General features: G+C 39.6%; 2 pseudogenes; one reads left to right on the forward strand and one right to left on the reverse strand.

Annotated features, from left to right (window-relative positions):
• Positions 1 to 8,987: 8,987 nt before the first annotated feature.
• Positions 8,988 to 9,610, forward strand: LOC114198991 (NADH dehydrogenase [ubiquinone] iron-sulfur protein 8, mitochondrial pseudogene; annotated as a pseudogene).
• A 7,707-nt stretch (positions 9,611 to 17,317) lies between these two features.
• LOC114198919 (vomeronasal type-1 receptor 1-like) lies at positions 17,318 to 18,221 on the reverse strand (annotated as a pseudogene).
• Positions 18,222 to 19,946: the final 1,725 nt, after the last annotated feature.

Consider the following 19,946-nt stretch of genomic DNA (forward strand, 5'->3'; position numbering starts at 1 on the left):
TATAAACTCAATTGTGTTTCTGTGCGCTAACAACAGACTGAAAAACAAATTAAGAAAACAGTCTCGGGCGCCTGGGTGGCTCAGTTGGTTAAGCAACCGCCTTCGGCTCAGGTCATGATCCTGGAGTCCCGGGATCAAGTCCCGCATCGGGCTCCCTGCTCGGCGAGAGGCCTGCTTCCCCCTCTAACCCTCCCCACTCTCATGTACTCTTTCTCTCTCTCTCTCTCATTCTCACTCTCTCAAAAATAAATAATAAATAAATCTTAAAAAAAAAAGTCTCATTCACAATAGCATTAAAACCAATACAAACTTAGGAACAAATTTAACCAAGGAGGTGCATGAATTATACTTGATGAAAGAAATGGCAGAAGACACAAAAATAAATGGAGGAACAGCTCGTGTTCATGGTTTGGAACAATATTGTTAAAATGTCTATACTACCTGAAGTGATCGACAAATTTGATGCAATCCCTATCATGTTCCAGTGGCATTTTTCACAGAAATAGAAAAAAAATCCTAAAATTCAGATGGAAGCACAAAAGACTTGGAATAAGCAATCTTGAGCAAGAAGAATAAAGTTGGAGGCATCACACTTCCTGACTTCAAATTATATGATAAAGCCCTAGTAATCAAACAGTATGGTCCTGGGATAAAAACAGACACATAGATCAGTGGAAAAGAATAGAGTGCCCAGAAATAAACCCACACATATACAGTCAAACAATCTTCAACAAGGGAGCTAAGACTACATAATGGGGAAGGATAGTTTCTTGGATAAATGATGCTGGGAAAATAGGATATCCATATGCAAAAGAATTAAATTGGACCCTTATACCATACACAAAAATCAACTCAAAATAGGTTAAAAATTAAACATAAGGCTTAAAACTACAAAACCCCTAGAAGAAAACAGAGAAAAATCTTGTTGCTGTTGGTCTTGGCAATGATTTCTTGGATATGACACCAAAAGCACAAGGAACAAAAGCAAAAATAAACAAGTGAGCCTAATTCAAACTCAAAACCTTCTTCATAGCAAAAGAAACAATCAGCAAAATGAAAAGGCAACCTACAGATTAGAAAAAAAAATCGTAAACCATATATGCAATAAAGGGTTAATATCCAAAACAATAAGGAACTCCTATAATTTTTAATAGCTCAAATCTAAATATATTTAATTTAAAAATGGACAAAGGTCCTGAATAGACATTTCTCAAAGAAGGCATACAAATGACCAATAGGTACATGAAAAGGTGCTCAACAACACTAATCATCAGGGGAATGCAAATCAAAACACAATGAGATATTACCTCACATCTGTGAGAGTGGCTATTATTAAAAGAAAAAAAGGAAAAGATAACAAGTGTTGATGAAAATGTGGAGAAGAGGAAATCTTTGTGTACTGTTGGTGGAAATGTAAATTGGTGCAGCCACTATGGAAAACAGTATGGAGGGATGTACAGTGTGGCACATACATACAATGGAATATTATTCATCCTTTAAAAAGAAGGAAATCTTGCCATTTGTGACAACATTGAAAAACTGGTGGACATTATGGTAAGTGAAATAAGTCAGATAGAGAAGGACAAATATTCTCTTGCTTAATGTGGAATCCAAAATAGTCAAGATCATAGATGCAAAGAGTAAAATGGTGGTTGCCAGGGGCTTGGGGAGGGGGAAAGAGGGAGGTGATGGTCAAGAGGTACAAAGTTACAGTTATGCAAGATACATTATCAGGAATTAATATTATTAGGGTGCCTGGGTGGCTCAGTTGGTTAAGCGACTGCCTTCGGCTCAGGTCATGATCCCAGAGTCCCAGGATCGAGCCCCACATCGGGCTCCCGGCTCAGCGGGGAGTCTGCTTCTCCCTCTGACCCTCTTCCCTCTCATGTTCTCTCTCTCTCTCTCAAGTAAATAAATAAAATCTTTAAAAGAAATAATTAATATTGTTAAATTGTATTGATAAAGATAATTCTGGAAATCTATACAGCATACTGTCTCTAGCTAACAATGCTGTGGTGTATATTTAAAATTTGCTAAGAGGGTAGATCTCAAAGTGAAAGAAAAGAAGAAGAAGGAGGAGGAGGAGGAGGAGGAGGAGGAGAAAAGAAGGAGAAGGCAGCAGGAGGAAACTCTGGTAGGTGATGGATATGTCTATGGCCCTGATGGTAGTGATGACTTCACAGATGTATATTTATCCTCAAACTCATTGAATTGTATACAGTAAGTATGTGCAGCTTTTTACATGTCAATCATACCTCAATAAAGTTTTTTTAAGTAATTGTACTAATTTACACATTTATGGAAAGCATAGAGTTCCAGTTGGTTTCCATCCACCTCAGTACTTGGCATTTTCTTTCTTTCTCAGCATAGCCATTCTGATGTGTGGGTAGCAGTCTCTTTGATCAACTTTTCCCATGTTTACTGACCTGTAGACTATCCTCTTTAGTGAAGTGGGTTGGTATATTTTTTTGCCTGTTTTTTTCTTTTGAGATGTATTTTTCTTACTGATTTTTAGAAGTTTTTTTGGTAGATTGTAGATATAAATCCCATATCAGTTATAGATCTAGATCTATTGAATATATATATAGAAAATATCTTCTCTCATTCGTGGGTTGATTTTTCACTCCCTTAATGTTGCCATTTGGTGAAAACTGTCCTTGATTTTAATATATTACAACTTGCAATATTTTTATTTTATGGTTAATGTTTCTTGTGTCCTGTTAAAAATATCTTTGTCTCGGGTGCCTGGGTGGCTCAGTTGGTTAAGCGACTGCCTTCAGCTCAGGTCATGATCCTGGAGTCCTGGGATCGAGTCCCGCATCGGGCTCCCCGCTCAGCGGGGAGTCTGCTTCTCCCTCTGACCCTCTCCCCTCTCATGCTCTCTCTCACTTTCTCTCTCTCTCAAATAAATAAATAAAATCTTTAAAAAAAAATATCTTTGTCTCAGGGAGCCTGGGTGGCTCAGTTGGTTGAGCGTTCACCTCTTGATTTCAGCTCAGGTCATGACCTCAGGGATGTGAGATCGAGGTCCATGTCAAGCTCCGTGCTCAGCGGGGAGTCTGCTGGAGATTCTCTCTCCCTCTCCCTCTGCCCCTCCCCCACTTGCACACACACTCTCTCTCAAAAAAAGTAAATAAATATTTTTTAAAAATATATCTTTGTCTCCTCCAAGGTCAAGAGGGTATTCTCTTCTGTTCCCTCTAAAAATTTTATTTTATATTCACAGAGTCTCCAACTATCTGGAATTGATTTGGGGCAGCATCACTGCATTTAGCATATTTGTCATAAATCAGGTCACCATATATGTAAGGATTTATTACTGGACTCTATTCTGTTCCACTGGTCCATTCATCTTTCCTTGCATCAGCATCTCACTGTCTTAAACACTGTACCAGTATAATGGATTTCTATACATGGCAGCAAAAGTCCTCCAGCTTTATTATTCTTCTGTAAGATTGCCTTGGTTATTTTTGGCCCTTTGCATTTTCATGAGTTTTAGAATCATCTTGTCAATTTCCACAAAATTTTCTGTGACTTTTAATCAGTATCGCATTACATACATTTGGGGAAATTTTTATATATTTACAGTATAGAGCCTTCTAGTCCATGAATGTTATATTCTTTCTTATTTAGGGCTTCTTTAATTTCTTAGAGAAATTTTGTGTTTTTCAGTGTAGTGGGATTGTTCATTTTGTTAAACTCATTCTGAGGTATTAGTCATATTTTAATGTAAATGGTATGATTTCCTTTTTTAATTTATTGCAGATATATAAAAATACAATTGGCTTTTTTTACTGACCTATACATAGCAACATTGATAAATTCACTAATTTTGAATTTATATAGATTGTGTACCTAGAAAACCCAAAGCAAATATGTGATTTGCAAGTAATAATAGTTTTGGGGCAACTGCATGGCTCAGTAGGTTAAGCATCCGACTCTTGGTTTTGGCTCTGGTCATGATCTTGGGGTCGTGAGATCGAGCCCCACATGGGATCCAAGCTTGCCACAGAGTCTGCTTGAGATTCTCTCTCCCCCTCTTCTTTTACCCCTCTCCCCACTCTAAAAATAAATAAATATAAAACATAATTTAAACAATAACAGTTTAGTCCTTCCTTTCTAATTTGTATGTCTTTTAGTTCTTTTTCTCCCCTTATTTCAATAGCTAGGACCTCCACTACAATGTCGAGTAGAGGTTGTTTAACAGCAGACATCCTTGTTTTATACCTAATGTTAGGGGGATGATTTTAACATTTTGATATTGAGTATGACGCTTGTTGTTGATTTGTTTGGGGGGGTAAGATACCCCTCAACAGACTCAGGAAGTTGCCTTCTGGTTTCAGTTTTCTATGAGTTTCATCATGAATGGGTCATGCATTTTGTCAAATGTTCTTTACTCACTAATTTTTTATGTACCAAGATGATTGTATAATTTGGGTTTTTTTTCTTTATTAGTGTGGTAAAATGCATTCAATGTTAAAAATATTTTTCATTCCTGAAATAAACCTCATTTACTCATGATGTAATATCTTTTTATATATCACTGAATTTGATTTGCTAATATTTTGTTAAAGATTTTTGCATCTTTGATTATGAGAACTTGGTCTATATTGTTTTCTGTAATATCCTCATGAGATTTTGGAATCAAGTTTATTTTAGGCTCACAAAAAAAGTTAGGAAGTGTTCCCTTTTTATGTTTTCTGGAGGAATTTTTGCAAGATTGATGCAATTTCTTCCATCATGTTTAGGCGTAGGGTTTTCTTTATGACAAATTTTTAAATAGATTTTCTCTTTCTTCTTCTGCTAAATAAATTTGCAATTTTTTTCGGTGAATTTGTCTATTCCACTAGATTGTTCAATTTGCCATCTTAACATTTTTCATAATATCTTGCGTTTTTAATGTCTGTATGATCTATATTAATCCCTCATTTTTTGTTCCTGATATTGTTCATTTGTGTTTTCTTTTTGTCTTGGACAAACCAATTTCATAAATAGCAAGATTTTTTATGTAGTTTTTCTCTATTGTACATTTGTTTCTATTTCACTGATTTCTGTCCTTTATTATCTCTTTCCTTCTAATTTATTTAGGCTTGATGTGATGGTCCTTTTCTAGTTCCATGAGATTTGGAAGCTGAATTCTAAGCAGGAAGGTTTTCATTGCATATAATTTACAATATAAGATTTGGATTATTTGAGGTTAAAGAATTGAAACCTGGCACAAATTAGAAAATGAAAACTAGTTAGGAAGATAACACGGTAATTCAGAGCAAAAATAACGGGTTGTACTAATGCGGAAGCAATATATAGAGATTGATATAGAGAGGTCATAGAGCCAAAGGCACTTGTGAATAAGTTGGATTGTGAAAGAAAGGGTCAGAGAAATGTATCTTTTCCCTGTGTCCCTCCAGATCTGCTCTCTACCCACTTCTACATTGCTCTGTGCCTCCAAGGTTAACCATTATGGGCTGTATCAATGGACTACCCCAGTACGAGACTGGCGAGCAGGAAGAGAGTGAAATTGGACTACATATTTCCCTAGCTCCCTCTCTACCTGATCAATCGGCTTTGACCACCCCCCATACACACACACCATAGGTCTCATTACACCTTTTGCTTGGTAAACCTTACTTCTCTGTGTCCAGTAACTACTCCTTGCCTTGCTTTTTCAAACTTGGGTGCTATAATTGTTCCCCTAGGCTTGCCAGCCTCAGAACACTGTACCATGCTTTATTGTTTTGCCTTAAGCTACCACATATTTGTATATTATCCCTTTGTCGAATTCTCATCAGCAATCCTCTAAGCAATCCCTTATGTCAGCAATTACCAACGCAAGAGGTAATCAGACTGATTTCTAAGGATTTATTGAAGAAATTTATGGGAGCCTGGGGCATTTCCTGAGCTATAAGAGAAAGAGAGAATGGATGAGGCCAGTAGAAAGAAAACTGTTCATTTTTAGATACATTCATATTAGAAATCCCAGCAAATATCCAATGAATATAAATGTTAAGATAAAGAGAAAGATTATTGCAGGCATTATTAAAAGTCATTTACATATAGCTGGGAGTGACTTGGATTTTGTTTTTGTTTTTGTTTTTTTAATTTCATTCATATATTTTTTTTAAAGATTTATTTATTTATTTTGAGAAAGTGAGAATGAGAGAGAGAGAGAGCACATGAGAGGGGGTAGGGTTAGAGGGAGAAGCAGACTCCCCGCCGAGCAGGGAGCCCGATGCGGGACTCGATCCCGGGACTCCAGGATCATGACCTGAGCCGAAGGCAGTCGCTTAACCAACTGAGCCACCCAGGCGCCCTTCATTCATATATTTTTAATGATAAATGCTATCCTTGTTAGAAGATACTTTTCAAATAAATCTGCATGTGCATCTTCAAAAATATTAAAATGACTGGAAAAAAGTGAACTATTCCTCCATACCACCGAGGGTTATTAAATTTAAAAGAAAAGATACAGAAAATGGCCTTTCTGATTTTTATAACAAAGTAATCCAAAGAACTTTTCCAATTGAGAAGAGCAACTTCCAAACATATATCTAAACATATATGTGTCCAAGGTTTGGACTGCTTTTTGACAACACACAACATAAATCCCACTTAGGGAATAATTGCCTGGGATGGTGCCGAGTTACCAGGTCATTTAAATTGATGCTGTGTGCTACTGCACACTTAAAATTATTTACACTGCTCTTATCCTAGCTACAATCTGTTCTCTCTCACTAATGCAGTGGAGAGAAATTTACTCCAGAATACCAAAGTCCTTCTGATTTCATTTTTACTCCCACATCTGCTGCTGTAAGCCCAAGTCCTAGAAATAAAACCAAGTAAAGAAGCCCATGGAAGCTTTGGGGGAGAGTGGGTTTTAGAGTAAACATCAGTGAAATCTTCAAAGTTCTGTTTCTGACACTTCGTTCTAATTAACTTTAATGGCTGTTTGCAGTTGTTCATTTTAGAGATTTGGAGGAGATCTTTCTTTCTTCTTACGTCCTTCCTTCCTTCGCTCCTTTTTTTGGACACAGGCATTTGACACAAGATTGAGGCAGAGGGTGTACTTTGGCATTTTTCATTTGAAATGAGGCTGTGGTCTGTGACTCATGTTACTTGCTCCATTAAAGTTGTTGGCTGCAAAGCTGCTGAAAGTTCTTAGTTTTGTTTTAGTTTCTTATTTCTTAGTTTTTTTTTTTTTTTTCCTTCTTCCCAGGGGAGAAGTGGCGGGGGAGCGCACCGCAGGGAACTGCGGGGTTTGGAGACTCCAAATGGGGTCATGTTGCAGAGATAGAAATGGTCCGTCAGGCCGGGTGAGCACGGAGTGCGGCCGGAGACTGGGGACACAGGAGTGACTGACTGCTTTTTTCTGGGGGCGCACTGAGGAGTGGGGCCCCTGGTTCTTGTCTCCTCCGAGGTGGAGATTGGGAGGCCGCCATTTTCACTCTCATCCTCCAAAGCTGTTGTTTTGTTTTTTTAAAGCCAAATAACCAGATGTGTATACATAAAAATAACATTAATAACATTAAGGTGGGGGCGCCTGGGTGGCTCAGCTGGCTGGGTGTCCAACTCTTGGTTTCTGCTCAGGTAGTGATCTCATGGGTTGTGAGGTCAAGCTCCACATTGGGCTCTGCACTCAGCAGGGGTCTGCCTGACATTCTCTCCCTTTGCCCCTCCCCATGCTCACATTCTCTCTCTCTCAAATAAATAAATAAATCTTAAAAAAAAAAAAAAGGATATGGGGGCACCTGGGTGGCTCAGTCAGTTAAGCATCTGCCTTCAGCTCAGGTCATAATCCCAGGGTCCTGGGATCAAGCCCTGCATCGGGCTCCCTGCTCAGCGGGGAGTTTGCTTCTCCCTCCCCCTGCTCTTGTGCTCTTGCTTTCTCTCTCTCTCCCTCTCAAATAAATAAATAAAATATTTTAAAAAAAAGAATATGAAGGTAGAGAAGAGGAGAAGAACTAGGAACAACCCCTGGTGTACTACAAAATTAAGAGATCTAGCTCAAAAGAAGTGGGTAGCAAAGAATGTGGGGCAGAAAACAATGTGGTGGTTCAGAAACTAAGAGAATGAAGTACATCAGTAATAAAAGAGGGGCGTCTGGCTGGCTCAGTCAGTGGGGTATGCAACTCTTGATCTCAGGGTCATGAGTTTGAGCCCCATATTGGACATGGAGCCTACATAAAAATAAACAAACAAATAAATAAAACAAGTCATATTTTAAAAAGAATAAAAGAGTTGCCCATTGTCATTCTGCTTAGATTGTAAATAATATGGGGACTGAGATTTGAGAAAAGTATGTGCAAACAGCAGTCATTAATGACTTATTAAGAGCAATCTTAGAGGGTATCTGGCTGGCTCAGTCAGTGCAGCCCGCAATTATTTATTTTGGGGTCGTGAGTTCAAGCCCTACTTTCAGTGTAGAGATTACTTTAAAAAAAAAAAAGCAATTTTAGTGCAGAGAGGATGAAGGCTCAATTATAAGAGCTTAAAGAAGGCACCTGGCTGGGTCAGTCAGAGGAGCATGCAACTCCTGGTCTTGGGGTTGTGAGTTTGAGCCCCATGTTGGGGTGTAGAAATTACTAAAAAAATAAATAAATATAAGAGTTTGAAGAGAAACTAAGGAAGTGACATCTGGAAACAGTGACTATAGACAGCTTTTTAAAGAAATTTTAAGGTCCCTGACATTTAGTTTCAACTAGGGCCAAGTAGTTGTTCTCAAAATTATGATACTTATGTACTTATGATGGCATGGATTTACTCCACAACCACAGGGATATGCCCTATGCCCTATGATTCTTCTTCTTCTTCTTCTTTTTATTATGTTCAGTTATTGAGGTTTATACGGTTTCCACACATCAAACCAATATAATATAGATACTTTAAATATCCTTACTTTTCTGTATTTTAAGGCCCAAATAGCAGCACTACCTGCTCTTCAGTTAAGACTTGCAAAATCCGAGCAAGGGAAGGAGTGAGAGCATTTCAAGATGCGCTGCCTGACTATACCAACTTCGGGCCCTGGCCCAGGCTGCACGTGCAGGGCATCCCATGGCCCGAGCCTCCACAACAGCACAGTGGCAGCGACCTACAAGTTCGTGAACATGCGGGAACCCTCGATGGACATGAAGGCGGTGACCGACAGAGCGGCTCAGACCCTGCTGTGGACTGAGCTTATCCGAGGCCTGGACATGACCCTGAGCTACCTGTTCCGGCAGCCTGCCAGCGTCAACTACCCATTCGAGAAGGGCCCACTGAGCCCCTGCTTTCGGAGAGAGCATGCGCTGAGTCGGCCATCGGGAGGGGAGCGCTGCATCTCCTGTAAGCTTTGTGAGGCTGCCCCGCCCAGGCCATCACCATCCAGGACGATCCGCGCGCGGGCGGATGGCAGCAGCCGGACCACTCGCTACGACATCGACATGACCAAGTGCATCTACTGCGGCTTCTGCCAGGAGGCCTGCCCCATGGACGCCATCCCGTCGAGGGCCCCAACTTCGAGTTCTCCACCGAGACGCACGAAGAGCTTCTGTACAAGGAGAAGCTGCTCAGCAACGGGGACAAGTGGGAGGCCGAGATCGCCGCCAACATCCAGGCCGACTACCTCTACCGCTGACGCCCCCAGCCCGGGTGGCCCGCAGCCCCTGCCGCCCAATAAAAAAATCTCTGCCCTCCCCCCCCACCCAAAAAAAGACTTGCAAAATCCATATGATTCCATAATTCCACTTCTGGGTATTTATCTGAAGGAAACACAATCACAATCTCAAAAAGCTATCTGCACCCCCGCGCTTACTGCAGCATTACTTACAATAGTCAAGACATGGAAGTAACCTAAGTGTCTATCAGTGGATGAACAGACAAAGAAAATTACACACACACACACACACGAATAGTATTCAGCCATAAAAAAGAAGAAAACTTGCCATTTGCAACAACATAGATGGACCATGAGGTCCTCATACTTGGTGAAGTAAGTCAGAGAAAGACAAATACTTTATGATCTCACTTATATGCGGAATCTTAAAAGAAAACAGTAATGTTATTATATATATATATATATATAATGTCAATTTATCTCAATAAAAAAGAAAAACCAAACTCATAGAAACAGAGATTGGGATTGCCAGAGGTGGGGTATGGGGGGGTGAGTGGAATGAGTGAAGGGAGTCAAAAGGTACAAACTTCAAAAGTTATAAAATAAATAATCCCTGGGATTGTAATATACAGCACTATGATTATAGTTAACAATATCATATATTTGATAACATCAAAACATATATTTGAAAGTGGCTAAGATAGTAGATCTTAAAAGTTCTTAGTGCAAGAAAAAATATTTGGCAATGAATGTTAACTAAATTTATTGTGGTTAATCATTTCACAATATATGCAAATATCAAATCATTATGTTGTATACACCTAAAACTAATACAATGCTATATGTCAATTATATCTCATTAAAAAAAAAAAAAAGACTTGCCAGGAGCACCATGCTGGCTCTGTCAGTGGAGCATGTGACTCTTGATCTCAGAGTTGTGAGTCTGTGCTCCACATTCAGTTACTTATAAAGAAAGTCTTTTAAAAACATTTTAAAAAGACTTGCCAAATTTTCTCTAGCTTTGGGACCCAATCAATACTGCCTATTTCATAAGTCATTCAGAAAATGGGTCAGAGCAGCACGTTTAAATGGTGTGTATGTTCATTTTGAAATGTACAGAAACCAGGGGTGCCTGGGTGGCTCAGTCGTTAAGCATCTGCCTTCAGCTCAGGTCATGATCCCAGGGTCCTGGGATCAAGCCCCGCATCGGGCTCCCTGCTCAGCGGGAAGCCTGCTTCTCCCTCTTCCACTCCCCCTGCTTGTGTTCCCTCTCTCACTGTCTCTCTCTCTCTGTCAAATAAATAAATAAAACCTTTAAAAAATAAAAAATAAATAAAATGTATAGAAACCAAAACCAAATAAACACTGTGCTTTTTTTTTTTTTTAAGAGAGAGAGAGAGAGCGAACTGGGTGGGCTAGAGGTGGGCAGAGGGAGAGAGAGAGGGGGAATCCCAAGCAGACTCCCTGCCTAGTGCAGAGCCTGAGGTGGAATTGGATCCCATTACCCCGAGATCATGGCCTAAGCTGAAATCCAGAGTCGGACACTCAACTGACTGAGCCATCCAGAGGCCCCTAACTCTGTGCTTCTTAGTAGAAGGAGTTGCTAAATGCAGCAATGACTTTCAATTGGGTGACATAGCTGAGACCTCTGTACTACTGGAATCTAATATGAGTTTAACCTGCCATCATCTAACACACAGAAATTAGGAATCCTGATTGATTTAACGATAAACTACAGTCATTATCCAAACTCCATCCAACACAAGCTAAACAAGTGAAGTAGGTGGAGATGTGATAGGAGTCACCATATTTGCATCTTTTATTCTTTGATAATGTCACTCTCTTTGCAATGCCATATATATGTATCACTTGCAAATTGCTATTGCAAGTCAGATTAATTTCCAAGGGCTTTCCAAGGACTCTTCCTATAATAACAGTACTCACTCTTCATATTAAGGAGGAAATATATGGATTCTGCTGTTGTCAAGTATGCATCAAGAAATGGAATAAATGACCATAGTTTCTTTTTTTTAAGATTTTATTTATTTATTTGAGAGACAGAGTGAGAGAGAGCGCATGAACAGGGAGGAAGGGCAGAGGGAGTGAGAGAAGCAGACTCCCCACTGAGCAGGAAGCCCAACATGGGACCCGATCCCAGGACCCTGGGATCATGATATGCGTCGAAGGCAGATGCTTAACTGAGCCACCCAGGTGTCCCTCTACAGACATTTTTAAAGATAATGAGAATTCAATAAACAACTTTTCAATATTTGACAACTTAGTTCTTTGACAACTTAGTTCAATGACCAATTTTCTTGAAAAATAAAACCTTTGAAAATTGACACAAGAAGAAATAGAAAGTCTGAATTCTCCTAGCACTATTAAAGAAATTGGACCACTATTTTAAATACTTGCCACAAGAAAACTCCATGCCCGAATTGCTTCACCAGGGAATTCTAAACATTTAAGAAAGAAATAATATTAATCTTACACAAACTCATCCAGAGAACAGAAAGAAGGAAACACTCTGCAACTCATTGTAAAAGTCCAGTAATTTTGATACCAAACCTGATAAGGACATTTCAAAATGAATCTCATAAACATAGATGCAAAACTCCTTATCAAAATACCAATAAATCAAGAAAAAAAATAAAAAAAATCACAACCAAATAGGGTTTATTCAAAAAATGCAAAATTCTTAGCAAACTGAGAACAGAAGAAAACCTCGTTATTCTTACAATCTAAAATTTCTACATCCAATCACTATGATGAATTATTACAATTAATGGTGAAAATTGAAAGCTTTCCCCCCTAAGATCAGAATTAAGCAAGTATGCCCATTCTCACCATTTTGTTGGAGGTTCTATCCAATGAATTTAAGGCAAGACAAATGAATAAAAGACATATAGATTGGATGAAAATAAGTAAACCTGTTATTATTCACAGATGACATCATGGTGCACACAGAAAATAAAATGGAATCTAAAGCAATATACCATAATTTAGCAATGTTGCTGGATTCAAATTCAAAATACAATGCTGATTTTATTTCTATGTACTTTCTAAATACTACCAACAAATAAACTTTTTTTTTCAACAAAGAAACTTTAAAAGTGATGCCATTTAGGGGCGCCTGGCTGGCTCAGTCAGTGGAGCATGTGACTCTTGTTCATGGGGTTGTAAGTTCAAGCACCACATTGGGTAGAGCAATTGCTTAGAAACAAAATCTTTTTTAAAAAAGTTATGCCATTTAAAATAGCATCAAAAACATCAAATATCTAGGAAAACATCTAATAAATGATGTGTAAGACTTCTACACTGAAAACCAAGAGTCACATGCTCCATTGACTGAGCCAGCCAGGCACCCAAGGCAACATTTTGAAAGAGAATTCACAAAAGGGGCACCTGGGTGGCACAGTCATTAAGCGTCTGCCTTCAGCTCAGGTCATGATCCCAGGGTCCTGGGATCGAGCCCCACATCAGGCTCCCTGCTCAGCGGGGAGTCTACTTCTCCCTCCTCCTCTGCCTGCCACTCTGCCTATCTGTGCTCTCTCTCTCTCTGTCAAATAAATAAATTAAATCTTTAAAAAAAAAAGAGAATTCACAAAAGAATACAGCCAAATAGAAAAAAAACATACATAAAGATTCTTCACTTCAGTAGTCACAGGGGAATGAAAATTAAAATCACAGTGTGATATCACTACACACTCATCAGTATGGCTAAGATGGGGGAGAATAGACAATACCAAATGTTGGGGGAATATTTGGAGCAACAGAATTCTCATACACTGCTGGTGGAAATATCAATTCATTGGTACAACTACTTTGGAAAACTGTTTTGTATTGTCTATGAAAGCTAAGATATGCCTACCAAATGATCCAGCAGTTTTTACTATATTCTCAGAAGAAATTCATGTATAAATGTCCCAAAAGACATGTACAAACATATTTATAACATATTTATAACAAACACTCTTCTAATAGCCAAGTCTGGAAACAATCCAAATGAACATGTACACTAAAAGGATTAAATTGCCTTGTAATTACACAAGAAGAATAAAACATAAGAGTAAGAGAATTTCAACTATAGGGATGCCTGGCTGGCTCAGTCATAGAGCATGTGGCTCTTGATCTTGGAGCTTTGAGTGTGAGCCCTACATTTGGTGTAGAGATTACTTAAAAATTTTAAATCTTAAAAACTAAAACTACACACCATAACATATGTAAGTTTCAGAATCATAATGTTGAGCCACAGAATTCAGGTGCAATGGACATACTGCTTGACTCCATCTATATAGAGCTCAAATAGAGTCATACTAATGTACAGTGTTAGGAATCTGGACAGGGGTTACCTTTGGGATTGGTGACTTCACTACGGTATAATAATCAATCCTAGGATATTGGTATTAGTCTGTTCTTAATCTGGATTTTGGTTTCATCAGAGCACACAAATTGTGAGAATGTCAGTCTGCCCGCTTATGATTTGGGCCTCTTTCCTTATGAATGCTATACTGCTATAAAATTTTTTGGGGAAAAAAGACATCAGGCCGAGTAAACAAGAGCCTGGAATTTTTATAGATCTCATTTGTGTTGGAAGCTGGCACAGAAATAACAAGACAATAAAGACTCATGTTTCGGGCACTTGGGTGGCTCAGTCAGTTAAGTGGCTACCTGATCTCAGGTCCTGGGATCGAGCCCCGCATCAGGCTCCCTGCTCAGTGGGGAGTCTGCTTCTCCTTTTCCCTCTGTGATCTCTCTTGCTCTCACTCTCTCTCAAATAAATAAATAAAATCTCAAAAAAAAAAAAAGACTCATGTTTGCCTGAGGATTGTAATTGCCTCAGAAAAGGAAAAAGACAAATGCATAAAAGTATATGCAAATTTGAACAATGCTCACCACTTCCATCACACCACACCTGGATTATCACAGTTTGCCTTCTAGTGACCTTTGATCTCCTGAGCAAGAACCCAGGAGGAATATCATTCAGTTAGGATTCAATCAGAGAAGTAGAACCATTGGGAGGGGTATAGAATATGAGGTTTTTTTAAATAAGCATTAGACCTTTCACCAGTGTGGGAGCTGGTGAAGAAGTCTATGGGATGGACCTGAGGTCACTGTAGGTTGGCAGGCCACATAGTCAGGATATAAAAGCTGGGTGTGAAATAGGAGAGAGTGAAAACAAACTGGGACTTGCGTTGGTGTCTCATGACCTCCACCTCCTGCAATGTGGGTGACCTGCAGAAGCTTGCTGAACGAGGTCACCTGGCAGGAGCTGGGGCATCATGCCCACGGGTGAGTCAGCAGATGAAAAGCACTGTGGGGAGCTGTGGCAGCACCTGGGGCCCCCACTGCCCTTCAGAGCATATGGCTACTTCCTCTATTCCAACTTCTAAATATGGCACAAACATGGTCCCTGCCAACACTATCCTGAAAGCATTCGGTAAGGGAGTTCTTGGAATTGATACGGTATAAAACCATCATCATCATTCTTTCAGAAAAATAAATAGGATCATGTCCTTCCTCTGTTCAAAAACATCTAATAGCCTCCCAAAAAAGTCAAAATAGTTACACTATCTACAAGACTTCAATATAAGCTGGCATTTTTAACTCCTCCTATGGCTCATTCCCAAGTCTCCCGGCAGCCCCTCTGGTCACCTTACTATTCCCTCAACACATCAATAACTGTCCTTCCTCAATCTTTCCTCTACCTATCCCCTCCACCCTCTATATTCTTTCCAAAGGCTGTATGCATTACTTGCTCCCTCAAGTCCTTCAATACTGCTCAAATATCACACTCTCAGAGAGGGATCTCCTGACCAGGTTATTTAAAACTGAATCACCCAGGGGGCGCCCAGGTGGCTCAGTCGGTTGAGTGCCCAACTCTTGGTTTCTGCTCAGGTTATGATCTCAGGGTCATGAGATCAAGCCCTATGTCCAGCTCCACACTCAGGGGACGTCTGCTTAAGATTCTCTCCATTTACCTCTCCCTCCTTCTCTGCCCCCCTACCCCCACTCATGTGCATGCACACACACACTCTCTCTCTAAAAGAAATGAATAAATAAAATAAAATAAAAACTGAATCACCCAGGGCATTCCTTGTCCCCCTCCTACTCATTACTTTTCAATAGAGCACTTAGCAGCAGCTGAAATACTATGGTATCTATTTAACATTTTCTGCCACTCTCAGTAGAATGTAAACTCCATAAGGACCATTATTTTTTCCTATCATATGTATTACTGTATATTACTATATATAGCATCACCTATAAAAGTGACTGGCATATAGTAAGGAAGCATTGAATATTCTTGTTAAAATGAATGAATAAATGAGTGAATGAAGTAGACGTGTAGATCTACCTCCTCTATCTGATCTTTATTTTTTTTTAAGATTTTATTTATTTATTTGACAGAGAGAGAGACAGTGAGAGAGGGAACACAAGCAGGGGGAGCGGGAGAGGGAGAAGCAGGCTTCCCGTGGAGCAGGGAGCCCGATGTAGGGCTCAATCCCAGGACACTGGGATCACGACCTGAGCCAGAGGCAGACGCTTAACGACTGAGCCACCCAGGCGCCCCTCTGATCTTTAAATGAAGCTAACTTGTTACTACGTTCTCAGGGATATTCTCTCCACTCTCAAAATGTCTTTCTTATTTCCACCCTACCTAAGTCCCTATTACCAATATATGTTGTTGACAGCTAAATGTGTATTTCCAAAGCAAATCTTCCATCTGTCCCCCACTCGTATATACGTGTATGTGATACTTCACCAGACACATGCATGACACAGATGCCTTAGAGACGTAACACACTCCACGTGCCAAAAAGAATACGTGGTATTTCTACACCCCAAGGACAGCTTCCCAATTTCTCAAGATCGAGAAACACCACCACAATCCATCCAGTTGCCCAAGTCTTAAGAGAGTGGTGAGCCACTGTCCACACCAGCCTTAAATAATCATTTGTAAAATGATCACTAAGTTCAGTGCACACTTCTTTCCTAGGAAGTTTTTCTCAAGTCCATGTGCTCCGCCCCCCCATGTTGATTTTCATCATCTTTATCAGAAGCATCGTCCTCTCTCATCTGATTGACTTCAGAAGTCTCCTGTATCTTCTTCCCAAGTTCACTCTTGCTCAATTCAATAAACCATGCTCATAATTGTTATGTAAATTGGACTTTTTTTAAAATGCCGCCTTTCTCCTTGACAAAACCCTTAAATTGTCTGAAACTACTGTTGAGATTCATGGTACAAATCCTTAACCTAATCTGTAAAACCTGGCAAATGGTCATCCCATCCTTCGGCTCAGGCCAATGTCCCTTGTTCTTGGCACACAAGGTACACAGGGTTTCTTTTGGTTCTTTGTATGTTCTATGTTCCTTCCTGCAAATGGTGTTCAAACATGCTTTTCCATTTACCTAAAACACCCACGATGGCTGGCAAACTTCCTCCAAACTGTTCAGGGAGTAGCCTAAATCTGCAGATGCAAAGTCCTTAAACATACGATCCTGAGTTCCTCATTGCACCAATCTGTGCAACTGCAATATATAATTATTTGTTTGATGTCTGGATTCCCCACAGACTTTATTGGAGCAGATACCCTTTCTGTTCACCACTGTGTCTGACACATCAGTGGTACAGAGAATATACTTCATATGCTTCCCAGTAGGAGATCAATGGGTGAATGAATGTTGTACAAGGCTGTCAGTAGTTGGGTAAATTCTACAAATTCCTCAGCAGGAATGGCAGAGGCGGGAGATGTGAGGGTCACTTTTTAAGAGCAAAAAGGGACTGAGGTTTGGAAAACAAGATGCCAGAAGCACACTGGTGTTCACAAGCCACAACGGTTGGTTGTCAAAAAGATAAGCATACATTTCAAAAACAGAAGAGAGAGAATAAAATATAACAAAAGTGCTCACAAGTATCAGGATAGCTTTAGTGGCTCTGGTCTCTGGGGATATTTGGGAGGACTGCCTGCCTAGTGCTGTGAATGTATTAGACTCGCTGTTGGTGCCCGTGAAGGAAAAATATCATGTATCCACTGGCCTACATCATGAGTCCCAAACAAATAATGTCAATAGAGGTGAAAATAACTAAACATATTGATTCTGTAATTGTGTTAATAAACCGATGAGGGCAATACCCAAGATTTTATTTCACACTGATATTTCTGCTATTCTTTGGTCCAGTCACTCTCATGGAAACAATATTTATCAGCAAATGAAACATCCAACTCAGCATACATGGAGAATTAATATGTTTTGGGGATCTGAATTTGAGTTGTGCCCATCTACAGTTTGTAGGGTTAATACTCAAGGCCTGGAAACCACTCAAAAGACAGGTGGTGCTAAGAGAATTTCCCCAGGCCACTCTGTGAAAATAAAAGACAAGTTTACATGTGACATCATGTAGGAAATATTTCAACCCAAAGGCTACCATTGTCAAAGGGATTCCTCCACAAAGAAGGATCAAAGTATTGGCTAAAGCAAGATGGTTGGTTATTTGCCCTAATGGTCTCAATCTATGTCTCCTAAAAAGAGAGCAGACATAATGACAAAGGAGTAAAACATTACCCACAGTCCCTATTCCAGTCTGAATAAGGATGACTAAACCTATTGACAAGTTAGCAGAAATCATTGCCTAGGTGACTGAGGTATGATTTTTCACAGGTCCATAGCACCTGGAGAGAAACAGAAGGAGTTACATGAGTGTCTTCAAGTCAAGTAAACTACAGTTCTCACCATAATTTCTTTAAAAACTCCTTTCTGGGAAACCTATCCTCTTATCATGCATAAAAATCCCATCCCTAAAGTTTTTTTTCTCCTCATCACCTACTATATCTCTTGTGGTACTTATAACAACTGAAATTATCTTATTGGATTACCTTATTTCTATCAAAGGAAGACAGTTTCCTCCAACAGAACTATGAGAGCCATGAAAGCAGGGGGTCTTGTCTACCTGTTTTCAGTCCATATCCAGGGTCTAGAACAATCTGTTACTAGTAGGCAGTCAATTAATATCTATTACACGAATAAACAAATAATGAATGGAGTCACTATTTTCATGCCAAAAGTTATTTCAATATGTCCTTTACATTGACAGACTTCTTTTTTTTTTTTAAGATTTTATTTATTTATTTGAGAGAGCGAGAATGAGAGAGAGAGAGCACATGAGAGGGGGGAGGGTCAGAGGGAGAAGCAGACTCCCTGCTGAGCAGGGAGCCCGATGCGGGACTCGATTCCGGGACTCCAGGATCATGACCTGAGCCGAAGGCAGTCGCTTAACCAACTGAGCCACCCAGGCGCCCTTGACAGACTTCTTAACACAGAATGCATATTCTCTACTTAATAGTTAAAAATCGTGCATTAAGGGGCACCCGGGTGGCTCAGTTGGTTAAGTGTCTGCCTTCAGCTCAGGTCATGATCCCAGGGTCCTGGGATCCAGTCCCCCATCCAGCTCCCTGCTCCATGGGGAGTCTGCTTCCCCCTCTCCCTCTCCTGCTCCCGCTGCTTGTGCTCTCTCTCTCTCTGTCAAATAAGTAAATAAAATCTTTAAAAAAAAATAGTGCGTTAAGCTCACTAGTTGTGTTATTTGAAACTGCATGTTCTTGCTTGATTTGAGCATTTGTTTGGTTTTGTTTATGTAAATGCTTAACCTATCTGAGAGATAGGTATTCAAGTATCTTACATTGCACTGGATCCTATCAAATACTCTTAGTCAAATGTTATCTTTCTATAAAACAATGTAATTTTTATTTATTTTATTTATTTTTTAAAAAGATTTTATGTATTTATTTGACAGAGAGACACAGCGAGAGAAGGAACACAAGCAGGGAGAGTGGGAGAGGGAGAAGCAGGCTTCCCCTGGAGCAGAGAGCCCGATGCGGGGCTCGATCCCAGGACCCTGGGATCATGACCCGAGCTGAAGGCAGACACTTAACGACTGAGCCACCCAGGTGCCCCCAATGTAATTTTTAAATAAAACTCTTGAATCAAGGACCTAAACTGAACGAGCAGTATTTATATCATAATAATAATACAACATTAACAAAGATATATTCCAAGACTACCCACGATTAACATGACAATGAATATTAGAAACAATCTCATTTCACGGGGATAAAAGACTGACATGATCTCAGGCACACAATTATTCATTATTTTTCTGATTCAGTCAATAAAATGGCAGGAAAAAGTTATTCCTCTTTGAAAATTAGATAATTTTTATGTGTAACTTTTGAAGAATATGCTGAAATATTTTAGAAAGTAATAAGAGTAATTTGCTCAAATGTTACACAAATATGCAAAAATTTAAAATATATTATGCATAAACACTTTTCAAACCTTGGAACCAAACTAGGTC

The sequence above is a fragment of the Eumetopias jubatus genome, unplaced genomic scaffold (assembly GCF_037043125.1).
Source record: "Eumetopias jubatus isolate StellerSeaLion01/CBP00866 unplaced genomic scaffold, mEumJub1_p1.0 scaffold_10, whole genome shotgun sequence".
In the NCBI taxonomy this organism is placed as follows: Eukaryota; Metazoa; Chordata; class Mammalia; order Carnivora; family Otariidae; genus Eumetopias; species Eumetopias jubatus.